The sequence below is a fragment of the Panthera tigris genome, chromosome A1 (genome assembly GCF_018350195.1).
Source record: "Panthera tigris isolate Pti1 chromosome A1, P.tigris_Pti1_mat1.1, whole genome shotgun sequence".
NCBI lineage: Eukaryota > Metazoa > Chordata > Mammalia > Carnivora > Felidae > Panthera > Panthera tigris.
This window is the reverse complement of record NC_056660.1, coordinates 123,615,470-123,630,238: the sequence shown is the minus strand read 5'-3', so window position 1 is coordinate 123,630,238 and position 14,769 is coordinate 123,615,470. Positions and strand designations below refer to the sequence as shown.

The 14,769-nt window shown below is 37.5% G+C and overlaps 1 protein-coding gene across 4 annotated transcripts in view; it reads right to left on the bottom strand.

The window, feature by feature from the left end:
* The window catches only part of IL31RA (interleukin 31 receptor A), an 82,358-nt gene that overhangs the window by 59,866 nt on the left and 7,723 nt on the right, over nt 1-14,769 (bottom strand). The window contains exon 1 of one of the 4 annotated variants that reach the window (XM_042986961.1): nt 5,320-5,395. The exons of the other annotated variants lie outside the window; for them this stretch is intronic. The gene's annotated coding sequence lies outside the window, so the exon portion shown is untranslated. Of the gene's footprint in view, nt 1-5,319; nt 5,396-14,769 lie in introns of those variants that run through there. 4 annotated transcript variants of the gene reach the window in all.

Below are 14,769 nucleotides of genomic sequence, written 5' to 3'. Positions count from 1 at the left end.
CCTACTGGTACATGGTAGGCATACAATACTGGTAATGGAATTGATTAGGACAAAAAGGCTGCTGCCTTCTTATCTCATCCCACATGAGATGGTGGAATAATCTAAGGGTCAAGCAACTGTAAAAGCAAGAACTCATTTCAGGAAGAGATAAAGGATGCCACATTTTCATCTGACAGATTATAAGAAAAAAAAAAGGAGTTCCCAACAAATCATTTGAGAAAAGTTCACAAGCATCATTTCTGGAGAAAACCACAAGGAATAAGATTTTCTCTTATGTGAATCAATTGAAATATCTTACTAATTGAAAATTCCTATGGCAATAAAGCAGAAAGAATTTGGGTCTATAATAATAAAAATACCATCAGGAAACAATGTTTGCTGGTTCCACAATAGCAAATAGTAAACACATGTTACTCAACAGCAGTAGCTATTCTCTCAGGAAATAAATGTTTTGATTTAATGAGTACAAAACAAAGAGAAATTTTACAATTTTTAAATAAAGAATAAATGTGTTCTTTAAAATTAAATGTAATACTAATGGCACTTTTAGTGCCTAATTATTCAGAACATTGTCTTAATTTTCTCCATTTCTTAGCTAGAAGTCACACCTTTATATTAGTTCTAAAAGCATTCTGGAAATGGAGGGAGGCCCAACCATGAAAACTGTATTAAAGCTCAAATTCTCAGTAATCGAGTAAATGAATAATTATAGATATTAAAGCTAAAATTGTTATTCTAACATGGGGTTTTATGTTTTTAAAATCTCATCAAAGTTAACTGTTGAATATTTCAAAAACAATGGGAATTACTGCTTGCCTCCTTTAAAATGAGAACACCCATCTATTATTTGTGAATTTAAAAAGACCCTTTCTGAAAAAAATCAACAGTACTAAATCATGCTCAGAGACAAAGCTAGAAAAACTGCAGTAGTTGAAGAGAGGAGCATTCTAGAAGTTGACACTGCCTGCGTTCTAGCTCTGACTCTCCCTTGAATCAGCTGGTGGCCTCTGGCATTGTGTTGTTCATTCAGCAATGTCCCAGACACACATCAGATGCTTGGAATAAAAGATCATCCTGCCCCCAATTTCACTCTAGTTCTCGTGGCTTTTTTTTAATGTTTATTTATTTCTGAGAGAGACAGAGACACAGAATGTGAGTGGAGGGGCAGAGAGAGAGACAAAACACAGAAGCCGAAGCAGGTTCCAGGATTTGAGGTGTCAGCACAGAGCCGGATGTGGGGCTCAAACTTGTGAAATGCAAAATCAAGATCTGAGCCGAAGTTGGATGCGCAACTGACTGAGCCACCCAGGTGTCCCTAGTTCAGTGATTTTTTTTTTTTTTTTAACAAGGAAAGGGAGTCAGAGGGTGGAGAGGATGCCACAGTCCAGAGTGAGCTACTATTACTGATGGCTCCAAATCATATCCCTCCAAATGGGTCTGAGAAGAAAAAAAGAATTGAGAATCATAGATCTACTTGCAGAGACAGAATCATGGACAGTAACAGCAAATACCACATGGTAAGTGCTGTAATTCTAATAGTGCAACGAGAGCAGAGCATCTAAAGAGAGAAATGAGCCAATGACTCATTTGACTCTAATGACTGCAGAAAGCCAACAATTGGTGCAATATGGTGAGTGCCCCTCATTCTACCATTTGCCTATCCTCCAGTGCCTTTTCCACATTCTCTCCAATACCAGAGGACCACCACAAAGAGATTACTTGTGGGTAGTAGATATGAACAAATGTGAGGTGCCTCCCAGGGACTTAGAAATAAGTTCAGTTGGAAGTTCAAGTAGCAAAATCTTTGTACAAAGCCATCCTAGTTATCTGTGAGAGTAAAGCAGGGGGTAAATATGCAGTTGAAGAGCTTGAGTGCACTCTAAACTCCAGCCAAGAAAAATCTGGATGTAACCTCAGGTGGACCTGGAAAACCATCATTGTCATTTAGTTGCAGGAAACTACTTGACTAATTATATCTTAAATGGAAGGAGACTTTGAGAACAAAAAGGAGAGCTCACCTCAGACCTTAAAACATTGATGGTTAAAAAAGGTAGAAGTTGGTAGAGTACTATCTCCTGGAGGAAATGATGAAACTTCCTGGTACTGTAGTGGTATACTCCAAAAAAGGCAACTGTTAGACCTAACCACAATCTTAATGAAAGAAAACTCAAAACTAAAAATCTCCACCATTGCTGTGATTCTGTGAATACTTCTCTGATGAATGATTTAGAGGAGGAGATCCTGAACAAGGGATGTGAGTCATTACAAAGACTATCCTCTCCTTCTTTGGGCACACAGTACAGGTGTCGCCTGTCTAAACTCTTCTTATCATAGGAGTCATATCCTTAGTGCCTCTTTTGACCAATTAGAATTCCTGGTTTAAAATCTGGGATGTAGCACCTGGGTGGCTCAGTTAAGCGTCCAGCTTCGGCTCAGGTCATGATCTCATGGTTCATGGGTTCGAGCCCTGCACTGGGCTCTGTGCTGACAGCTCAGAACCTGGAGCCTGCTTCAGATTCTGTCTCCCTCTCTCTCTGCCCTTCCCCCACTCGTGCTCTCTCTCAAAATCAAACATTTAAAAAAAATTTTTTTTAATGTTAAAATCTGGGAAAACCCTGAAGGAATTTCATGGCTATTCTTCCTTTGTTAGTGAAACAACTTTTACACAAGATGACATTATTGATGTATCCTGCACCAATGATGGCACTGCAAAGATATGAAGACCACATAATGTTCAAATACCTTTAAATCTCTAGGCAGTACTACAGGGACAGATATCACTGTCAATAGTGTGATACTGCTTCCTAAAAACCCAGAGCACTTTGTGGTGTCCAACAGATCAAACACAGTGGTCCTCATGAACATGCAGGTAACAAAAGCTTTAGTTCCAATAACAGAGAAGGTGGTGACTTTGTTAGCTGTGCTATCTCCCCATGGTGAATGGATCTACTATGTAGGGGAGGACTCTGTGCTCTGTTTTAGCACATTCCCTGGCAAATTGGAGAGAACTTTGACAGTTCAGGAGGAGGGTGTGATTGGTATCACATATCACCTTCATCAGAACCGGTAGGCAGTACAGTAAAGATAGATTCCTAAGGCTCTGGAAACTTTTCTTTTAAAACTTACTTGAAAGCATGTGCTTACATGAAGACATGCATAAATTATTTTTTTAGGCTACCTTTTCTAAGCTATTGTCTTAATTTAGGCACAAGAATAATTTCATGAAAATCTGTATTAAAAAAAAACCCACATCAGTCTCTTGAAGTCTTAAATGAGGTAAATTAGCCTTCCTAAATCTAAGCAATTCCAGGTGTACCAACACTCTGGGCCACAGAAAATTCAGAAAGATTATGCCTTGCTCTGGAGGAAAGCAAATCATTTCCTGTACTCCCTGGTCATCAGCCCTAACTTCTAAAATGCAGCAGCTTTGAACAACAGTCTTCAATAAAAGGTCACTTCCTAGAAATATACATCTCATTATGGGACCTCAGATGAATACAGCATTTAATGGAGACCCAGAATTCTCAAACAACACTATGAATATTCCATGTTGGACTAAAGGACTCTGAGAATATATAGTGATGCCACTTAAGTAACCTGTGGTGTCTTATCCTTAAAGGTATCAACACAGTAATAACTACTTTTAGAAGGACTGGAAACAAATCCAAGGAATTATTGCTGGCTGGCTATGCACACTGACTGGGGACAAGAAGCAAGAAACAAAGGAGGAGATACTTCCTCTGCCAGTTTCTGCTAAAAATGCTAACACGTTAAATTATCTCTGTCTTCCTGCACCTTATCTCATATGACCAAAGCAAAAGAAACAGTGTGTGGGGGGGGTTTACTGTCTAGCATTCCATTATACACACACACACATAGACATAGACACACACACACATACAAAGGTGTCCTTTGGCAACTCAAAAGTTCCCACTCAAGGGTGCATCCTAGATGCAAACTTTCATCTGAATACACTTGTACAAAAATGTATGTGTTTTCCCAGCGCTGGTCCTACTTTCATTCATTCATTTATTCATACATTCACTTAATGTATGTTGATATCCATTCTGTGTCAGAAACCATGCATAGCATGGACTTGGGTTTTTAAAGGATGGGAAAAGAAGGAATAAATTCTAGGGACAGCACTCTGGCTGCAGGTTTAATTAAGAACCCATGAACTCTACTGATGGGAGAGAGGAAGCAAGCAGCAAGCTGCCCAGCCTCATTCAGTCCCACCAAATTCCTTAACTATGTATAATAATGGTTGTTAACTAGACTTATTGTGGTGATCATTTCACAATATATACAAATATACATCATTATTTTGTACACCTAAAACTAATGTTATGTGACATTGTATCTAAATGTAAAAAGAAAAAGCTGTCAAAATACCACATTCAGTTTCAAAATCTATAAATCCACTCAAGGTGCCTTCATACAAAGAACATTTTGAGATGCTAGCAGCAAGATTGGCAAAAACATAATTGTGATGTGATAGTGAGAGTCTCCAATGTGCTAATTATATTACACAAATTATATCTTGGTCTACTAAAAATCCCTATGGAGAAGATATTATCTCCGCTTTATAGATATGGAAGTTGTAGCTCAGTGATATTATGTAACCAGTCCAAAAATCATTTAGTTTATAAGTGGCATCACTGAGATTCAAACCCATGACTGTCTTAATCCAAAGCTTAGACTCTTTCTACCAAAACAGTAGCTATTAGTGATTTACTGTCCCTCAACCCTGCTGCCACAAAACACCAATACACAAAAAGAATCTTCCTTTGAACCTTTCTTCCTAGGTTTAATTTTCTCTAGCCTAGAGTTTCAGAAAGATAAATCCATTATATTCACATACTTTCACCAGCCCCTGACCTCTGACCCCCATGATTTCCACCCCTGCTGCAGCATTTTAAAACATTAACTGCCAAAAGGGGCACCTGGATGACTCAGTCAGTTAAGTGTCCCACTCTTGGTTTCAGCTCAGGTCATGATCTCACAGTTTGTCAGTTCGAGCCCCACATAGGGCTCTGCAGTGAAAGCATAGAGCCTGCTTGGGATCTCTCTCTCCCTCTCTGCCCTTCCCCAGCTTTCTTTCTCTCTCTCTCTCAAAAAATAAACAAACATTAAAACATTAGCTGCCAAAAGATGAGATTCCCTGTAATTACCAAAGAGCAGTCTAACTAAGAAGTAATTTATGTGCTGGGTTCTGACCCATAATTTCACTGAAGAAAGCAGAAAAAGACCCTCACATAATAGAAAAAGAGGCCCAATTTGCAAGGATTGGAGTTATTAGACTCTGAATGTGGCACTCACCTCTCTGTGGTATCCAGAAGATGTCCTGCCGGTTCAAAGGATCCCCATCAAAGGTGTTCTGTTCCCTACAGACCATGTTAGGACAGGGAGTGGAATTTGGAATTTATCTACATAGAGATGTTTGACTATTTCCTCTCTGGTTGTCTGGGAGCTTTCTCTTTGCTTTTAAGCAAAGCCCAAGCCAGTGTGGCACTTAACCCATTTATGCTGGGAAGTGAAGTACATTATTGTAACTGGAAAAAAATATGCTTCTGTGAGAGTACTCAACTTTACAGGAAAAATACCATCTGAAAGTGTCATAAACAATTAAAAGGAATGACTAAATTTTAAATTTTCTCTTCAGGAAGTGATTAAAAATGTGGTAATGGGTGAAATGCTGAGAATATCTTTAGCTATTAAAAGAGAAATAAAAAATGCATCATGTGATCATCTTTAAATGAAAGAGATGAAGGGAAGAAAATAATAGTAGCTAACTCAGAAAAGAGGTTTATAATTCTTATTTATATCTAAAAGAAAACATGTTAAACTGAGAGTCAGGAGCCCAAACTAAACCACTTATTTACCTAAGCTGCTTATTTAGCAGGTTATTATGATAGTTAGTTATATGTGGAGATCTTACCACTTGTCAGGCACAGTACTAAGAACTTTATTTATCTCCTTTGATCTTCACAACAATCTTAAAATTATCGATAGTATGTTTATTTCCATTTTACAGGTGAGGAAACTGAGGCCAAAACAATTGAGAAACTTGTCCAAACTTAGTGGTGGGGCAAAGAATTGAGCTAAGGTAGCCTGACCCTCAGTTTCCTACAAATCAAGAGTTTAAATTAGATTATTTCTGGGATTCATGTGAGCACTATAATTTTACCTTATTTTGCAACTAACAAAACTGTAAAGGAAGTAAACAGATTAAGGAAGAGATTATGATGCAAAGGGAAAGAAAACTTATTTTTAAAACAAAGTATGCCTTCCATCCTCATGTTTTATTTTAAACCCATTCCCCATCATCTTCAGGCAATGTTTCCCTAAGTCAAAGAATTTATCAGAAATAAGGAGAAAAAGAGGTAGTCCCTTACCTACATAAGATATTAAAAACTCCATTTATTGTTTACCATCACTAAACTTATGCATAAAAATAGCACTTCTTTGGGGCACCTGGGTGGCTCTGTTGGTTGAGGGTCTGACTTCAGCTCAGGTCATGATCTCACAGCTTGTGGGTTCGAGCCCCATGTCAGGCTTTGCACTGACAGCTCAGAGCCTGGAGCCTGCTTCAGATTCCATGTCTTCCTCTCTCTCTGCCCCTCACCCCTGCTTGTGTTCTCTCTAAAAAATAAACATTAAAAAAATAGCACTTCTTTAATTTGTTCAGCAAGTACTTAGTAAACACCCAGTATATGTGTAACACCTGACTGAAGGTGCTGGGTATGACATAAAATCCTGGGTAAGAATTTGATTAATTCATCTGTATTCTCTCAGCAAACTCCACAAAAATTATGGGAAAGGTATAGAAACACAACACAAAACAAACGGGAGCAGAGAAAATAACACATGAAATAAAGGATGGCAGCAAGTTTGGGGAAAATGAGAAGTGAATCAAGTGGTAACTGAATTGGTAAAAATAAGAAAAGCTGGAACCTAAAAATGCCTAAGAGAGGTGCCAAGACGAAGAATTGGGTGGTGGAATCACACAATGGCTCGGGAATTTGAGACACCAGGTAGATACAATGTATCTTCATTATTCATGGATTCCATGTTTGCAAATCCACCCTCTAAAATTTAATTTGTACCCCCGAAATCAATACTCTAGATGTTTTCACAGTCATTTGCAAACATGTGTATTGGCAAAAACAGAGTCACCTGATGTTCACGTTCCCAGCTGTGGTGAAACAAGATGACACTTTAATCTCATACTATATACAAATATCCTTTTCATCATCTATTTAGAGCCATGTTTTCTGCATTTTTGTTGGTGGTTTTGCTGTTTAAAATGGCCCTCGAGAACAGGTCTAAGGTGCTGGCTAGTGTTCCCAAGTGGAAGAAGTGATGTGCCTTACAGAGAAAATATGTATATTAGGTAAGTTTCATTTAGGCATGGATTACACTGCTACTGGTTCTAAGTTCAAGGTTAATGCGTCAACTATATATATCAAATAAGGTGTCTTTAAGCCAAAACACACATAAAACAAGGTTATATATTGATCAACTAATGAAATAATTGTAACCAGAGGCTTGCAGGAACTCAATCTTGTTATTTGCCTAGAGAGAATGGTGTCTTATTCAATAATTTAGTGTTCTCAGCAACTTTATAGGTCATAAACACCACAGGGGTGCCTGGGTGGCTCAGTTGGTTAAGCATCTGACTCCTTGATTTTGACTAAGGTCATGATCTCACGGTTCATGAGTTCAAGCCCCACATTGGGCTCTGCACTGATAGCATGGAGCCTATTTGGGATTCTCTCTCTCTCTCTCTCTGCTCCTCCACCATTAGCTTTTTCTCTCAAAATAACAAATATTAAACATTAAAAGAGAGAGAGAGAACAGAATTACCACAAATAACATCTGTGCAACAGAGAAGATTAATGTGAACTGGTGGAGGAGAGCAACTTGAATCATGATCTCATGATTCGTGAGTTTGAGTCCTGCATTGGGCTCTGTGCTGACAGCTCAGAGCCTGGAACCTGCTTCGGATTATGTCTCCCTCTCTCTGCCCCTCCCCCTGCTTGCACGTGCATGCTCTCTTTCTCTCTCAAAAATAAACATTTAAAACAATTTTTTTTAAGTTCACAATTTAAGCGGGGAAAAGAGACATGTAAACACAATGCTATAAACTAATATGGCAAGGGCTGCCAAAGAGGCGTGTACAAAGTGCTACAAAAAAATGACAAAAGGGAGTCATTAATTCCACCCCCAAAATAAGAGAAAGGGACTTTTTAGTGGAACACTAAGATGTACGAAATTATGTTCTGTGTAGAGAAGTGTAATAGCCAGACATTTGCTGGCACCTGGGACGGATTCGTAGAAGCCATACTAGTATCCCTTCAGTATACTTCCTGAAGTAGATGAATGCTGGACCTCCAGAAGACAGATCTAACCAGAACCTGAAAATATAATCTTATTTGGAGTAAGGGTCTTGGCAGATGTAATTAAGGTACAGATCTCTAGATGTGATCATCATAGATTAGTGCAGGTCCTAAAGCCAGCGACTAGTGTCCTTGTAAGAGAAAGAAAACACAGAGACATAGGGGAAAGCTATGCGACTAGGAAACCAGAGATCAGAGCAATGTGTGTGCAAGTAAAGGAAGCCAAAAACGGCTACAGTCACCAGAAGCAAGGAGAGATGCGTGGTACAGATTCTCCCCTAGACCCTCCAGAAGGAACCAACCCCATGGATAAATTGATTTTGGACTTTGGACTTTCAGAAGTGAGAAAATAAATGCCTGTTTTTAGCCACCCAGTTTGTGGTACCTTGTTAGATAGTCCAAGAAAACCAAATTGCATGTGATTCACAGGCAAGGCTAACCCATCAAATTCTTTCATCTAGTAATGTGGGAGTGAATCAGCTAGACTGTGGTGGACAATGAGGCTCAGGTCGTGAGTGCTGTCAGGTTCTAGACATGCAAGAAAATGAAGAAGACAGTGAAGAAAAGCAAAGAGATAAGCAAAGGGGAGAGTCCAGGTGAGGAAAGTTCAATACCCAACTTCCTAGTTGTTTGCGTGGAACACATGAAACTCTGGTGCATTCTCTGCCTGTAGATATCCATGACATTATCTGCTATGTCACTCCAATATTCTGTTAAGTACATTGAATCCGTTTTTGTTCCTTGCAAGCAAATGATCCTCAATTTAACAATGATTCCTGGCAGTAACTTGGTTTTAAAAATATATAAGGAGGTTGAAATAAAATGGTAATTGCTAAACACGAGTAATTTCAAAGAGTAAGCGGTTAAGAAAAGGTTAACAGGTGCGAAATTTTACCAATAAAAAGGGTCACTGAACAGAAAGCAGTTAAGCTTTCTTTTGTAACTACCAAGCTGATGGTTTCAGGCTCCAGACTAAAATATTCACATCAGGGGAGAGGACGGAAAAATTGAGAGTATCAAATGGTCCAGAGACTGAAACAAGCACAATTCTACTAACCACCACTTACAACCTCCGCAGGGTAGGTCTTGTGGTCCCTCTACCTTGGATTAGGTCTCTTCATCTTACATGCCAATTGCATAATTCCTTCAGTCGCTGAACATCTATTAGTATCTACTATGTGCCAAAGACTGCAGTAGGTCCAATGTGGTAGCCACTAGCTACAGGTGGCTATTGAGGTGTAATTCCAAACTGAGATGTGCTGGAAGTGTACTATACACACCAGATTTTGAAGACTTAATACAAAAATAAAGTAGAATTCTTTATTACTAATTTTTCTACTGATTTTATGTTGAAATAACATTTTAAGTACACTAGGTTAAATATATAATTTTACATTTTTTACTTTTTAAAATGAAGCTTGCATGACATTTGTTGGAGAACAGCTGCTCTAGTTTTACTCAAACTTACCCTGACCTCTCTTCTCCCCTACTCCTCTTCTGAAAATCTTCAGCTATAGTTTTATACTCTCAAAGTTTCGTAAATTTTACATTATTTTAATTAGGTCATCCATGCTTTTCTTATACCTTGATTCTTAAACTTAAATGTTAATAAATAGCATTTATAATATAATGATTAATCTATAATCACAGCAGAATCAAGTAGTGTTTTGCACATATAGAAAAAGAAATGCAATCCCATGTCCCTCAAATTGTCACACTAGATTGAGTATACTTCAAAAAAAAAAAAAAAAAAAAAAAGGGAGGAGAAGTCAACTGGATTATCTTTTCCTAAACTCTACTCTAATCCTCAAAATCATGCCCCATTTATTCCTCCTAATTGGACAATGACTTTCTAGTAGACCTTTTTGTTTTTCCTCAAGTTTTTGTTTTCTATTCTTTTGTTGATATGAGAAGCCTATACCTTCCACCTAATACATAATCATCCCAACTCATAATCACATGTTTTGTTAAAATAAATCCATTTTCTTCTTGAAGAGTATTCTTGAAGCCAGCTACAATGAGGTTTTGGCAGCAGGAAGTGGATGCAACAGGAGGGGTGCACAGTGAGGAAGCAGCATGTCCTCTGAAAGAAGCTTAAGTCTGATAAGAACACTGTGAAAAAAAGGACACATTGGTGGAATGGAAGGTAGAGTATATGTATTTGTCCTCTCAGAATTAAGAATGGGCTTGAATTAGGGCGCTTGGGTGGCTCAGTTGGTTAAGCATCTGACTTCAGCTCAGGTCGTGATTTCATGGTTCATGAGTTTGAGCGCCCCCATCAGGCTCTCTGCTATCAGTACAGAGTTCACTTCAGATCTTCTGTTTCCCTCTCTACCCCTCCCGAACTGGTGCATGCTCCCTCTCTAGCTCTCTCTCTCAAATAAATAAGAATGGGCTTGAATGAACGTATATGTAGATTAGAGTCCTTTCCACCTAATAGCCTCAGTTTCCCCCCACTAAAATAGGAGAAATGGCCATCTGCTAAGAAAAGGATCTAAGGACAGCAGTGACATTTACCTAATGAGAAAAGCACACTAGGGACCAGATCCTGCTTAGGATAAGGTAACTGAGTGACACCATGGATCCTACACAGCTAAAAATGAAACATTCTTATCCTCAGAGGCTGACTGGTGAAAAATATCCTCATGCTTCTGTGGCACTCATATGAAGACTTAATTCTTTATTATTTCAGGACAAAACAACTATAGGGTAAAATAAGGAATATCCTCTAGGCACAGGTCAGAGGGATGTTTCTGTTTCCATTACTGTTAACTAAACTCTTGATTCCATCTTCCTGTTTTAATAATTATAGCAGGAGATAATTACACAGCTATCTGTAAATTAACTGTATTAAAACTGCAAGAATCTCTGGCAGCCTTTCTCATCTAGGCTTCTCATCTAAACTACAAACAAGAACTTAAATGACAAATCCATTTCACAAAGAATGGAACATAATTAGTACCAATCCAGATGCTTAGTGGTCCATTTATGAATCTTGAAAAGAAAAACAAAGCTGGAGGCATCACAATTCCAGATATCAAGTTATATTACAAAACTGTAAAAATCAAAATATTTTGGTACTGGCACAAAAATAGGCACATAGATCAATGGAATGGAACAGACAGCTCAGAAATAAACCCATGTTTATATGGCCAATTAATCTTTGACAAAGGAGGCAAGAATATCCAATGGGAAAAAGACAACCTCTTCAACAGATGGTGCTGGGAAAACTGGACAGCTATATACACAAGAATGAAACTGGACCACATTCTTACACCTTACACAAAAATAAATTCAAAAATGGATTAAGGACCTAAATATGAGACCTGAAACTATACAAATCCTAGAAAAGAACCCAAGTAGTAATTTCTTTGACATGAGTTGTAGCAAGTTTTTTCTACGTGTGTCTCCTAAGGCAAGGAAAACAAAAGCAAAAAATAAACTAATGGGACTTCATCAAAATAAAAAGCCTGGGCACACTGAAGGCAACAATCAACAAAACTCAAAGACAACCCACTGAATGGGAGAAGGTATTCATAAATGACATCTCTAATAAAGGGTTAGTATTCAAAATATATAAAGAACTTATCAAAGTTAACATCCAAAAAACAAATAATCCAATTAAAGAGTGGGCAGAAGACATGAACAGATATTTCTTCAAAGACATATAGAAGGCCAATGGACACATGAGATGATGCTCATTATCACTCATCATCAGGAAATACAAATCAAAACTACGTAAGGTATCACCTCACACCTGTCAAAATGGCTAAAATCAAAAACACAAGAAACAAGTGTTGGACAGTATGTAGAGAAATAGGAACCCTCACATACTCTTGGTGGGAGTGAACTGGTACAGCCACTATGGAAAACGGTAGGAAGTTTCCTCAAAAAGTTAAAAAAGGAACTATCCTATGATCCAGTAATCGCACTGGGTATTTACACAAAAAATACAAAAAAGCTAATTCACAGGGATACATGCACCCCTATATTTATTGCCACATTATTTATAATAGCTAAACTATGGAAGCAGCCCAAGTATCCATTGATAGATGAATGGATAAAGAAGATGTGGTGTTTACACACACACACACACACACACGAAAAGGATGAAATCTTGCCATTTGCAACAACATAGATGGAGCTAGAGAGTATAATGCTAAGAGTATTAAGCCAGTCAGAGAAAGACAAATATCATATGATCTCACTCAAATGTGGAACTTAACAAACAAACAAGCAAAGGGAGGGGGAGGGGAAGGGAGAAACAAACCCAGAAACAGACTCCTAACTATAGAGAAAAAACAGATGGTTATCCAGAGGGGAGGTGGGTGGGGTGAAGGAGATGAAGAGTATACTCTCCTGATGAGCACTGAGTAATGTATAGAATTGTTGAATCACTATTCTGTACACCTGAAACTGTACACTAACTATGTTGTACACATAACACTGTATGTTAACTACAGTAGAATTAAAACAAAAAAAACTTAAAATTGAAAAATAAAGTGGGTTTTTGAAGTCTATTTTTCTGAAATATAATAGAATCATATAACTTTCCAAGGAAACTCTTACAAATAGATCCATTATGTTATCATGCCAAGAGCTAATGGAGTATTGTGCTTTCTGGGAAACTCTACAAGCCTTTCAAGAATTTACCTCACTAATTATTCTTCAAGAATGTTTAAGACCCATGAATGGAAAACATTATTTGCATTTTCATATAACCACAAATACCAAATGGTTTTTCCACATCATTACATCTAAACCATTATAAATAAAAAGGATATACACAGATAATAGTCAAGCTTCTCTCATTGTGTTAATACTAGCTGAGAACTAGTCAATGTGCCCTAGAACTTGACTTTTCAAAGTACAGTCTATGGCTTGGCTGCAGAAGTATTAACTAGGAGCTTTTGTTTAGAATTATTTTTCTTTTTTTTAAATACCAGTATAATTATGACAAAGCGTTATATTTATTTCAGGTGAAATAACAATTCAGCAATTCTATACATTATTAAGTGCTCATCATAAATGTACTCTTAATGCCCTTCACCGTTCAATTTTTCTTTTATAGCTTCTTTTTTACAATCTTGATTTATAAGTTTTGAGATTTTTTTCATTCTACATTTAAATCTTTTACATTTAAATACCTAATCTATATGGAATTTACTTTTCATTCATCAAGGATTTCTTATTCTACTGAATCAAAGTATTATTCCTATCACAAACTAGATTAATTTCTGGATTTTTCTGTCAATTCTAGGGATCTATGTTCTGGTAGTCAGAGGATATGTGAAGGGAAAGGGAAGAAAGAATAAATTTATTACAAAAAAAAACCCGTCATAAAGTGGAAATGAGGGGGGTGCCTGGGTGACTCAGTTGGTTAAGCATCCAACTTTGGCTCAGGTTATGATCTCACAGTTCATGAGTTAGAGCCCCACATTGGGCTCTGTGCTCTCAATGCAGAGCCTGCTTTGGATGCTCTGTCTGCTTCTCTCTGTCCCTCCCTCGCTCACATTTTCTCACAAAAATAAACATTAAAAAAAATAAAGTGGAAATGAGAGCTGATTTACAATATGCACACATGCATTTATTTGAAGGGCCCAGAGGAGCAGATAAAAAATAAAGGTCTAGGTACTAAAGAAGCATAGGATCCAAATGAGTTCTGGGAAAGACAGAGCTGAAATCAGAGACCACAGGATTCAAACTCCAATTTAATAAAGAATTTTGAAAGAAGGGAAAAACAGTTGACACAAGTAGCATTTTGTACTATGGATAAACTAAAAAACTGAAAGATATTTATGCAAATAACAGGTATCTTGAAGACACTAAGAACATAAGCATTAAACAAGTTGGGATAAAGGTTCCTTTCCCAGCAGATGAATGTACACTCCTCCTCTAATTACAGTGTGCATATTGCTGCTGTTGCTTTTGTTCCAGTAAGAAGCACTCTAGGAGATTCTACATTAACTAAGAGTAGAGACTTTTGTGTTCTGTTTTTGTAATACAACCTTTACCTTTGAGATTACTTAAATTTGTGTTTGTGGGAAATACCATTGCTGATTTATTGTTATAGAAAATTGAACTTAGACTTCTGCTTACAATATAGAAAACTCCAAGAAAATTTAACTTCCACCTTAACAACAACAAACACAGCCAGCTAATACACAAAGATTTTTCTTGAGCCCATCAAAGAGCTGAGATCCTTAGGCAACCAATAAAAGGAATTCTAAAGATGGGCAATTTCCTGCAAAGAGAGACAGATCATACCAACTATTTCACCTTAAACAAGAAAAGGAGAAAGAAGTGACCATCATACAAATAGATAACAGGTCACCAAGACTTATAATGAATCATTAATGCCAAGTGTGGA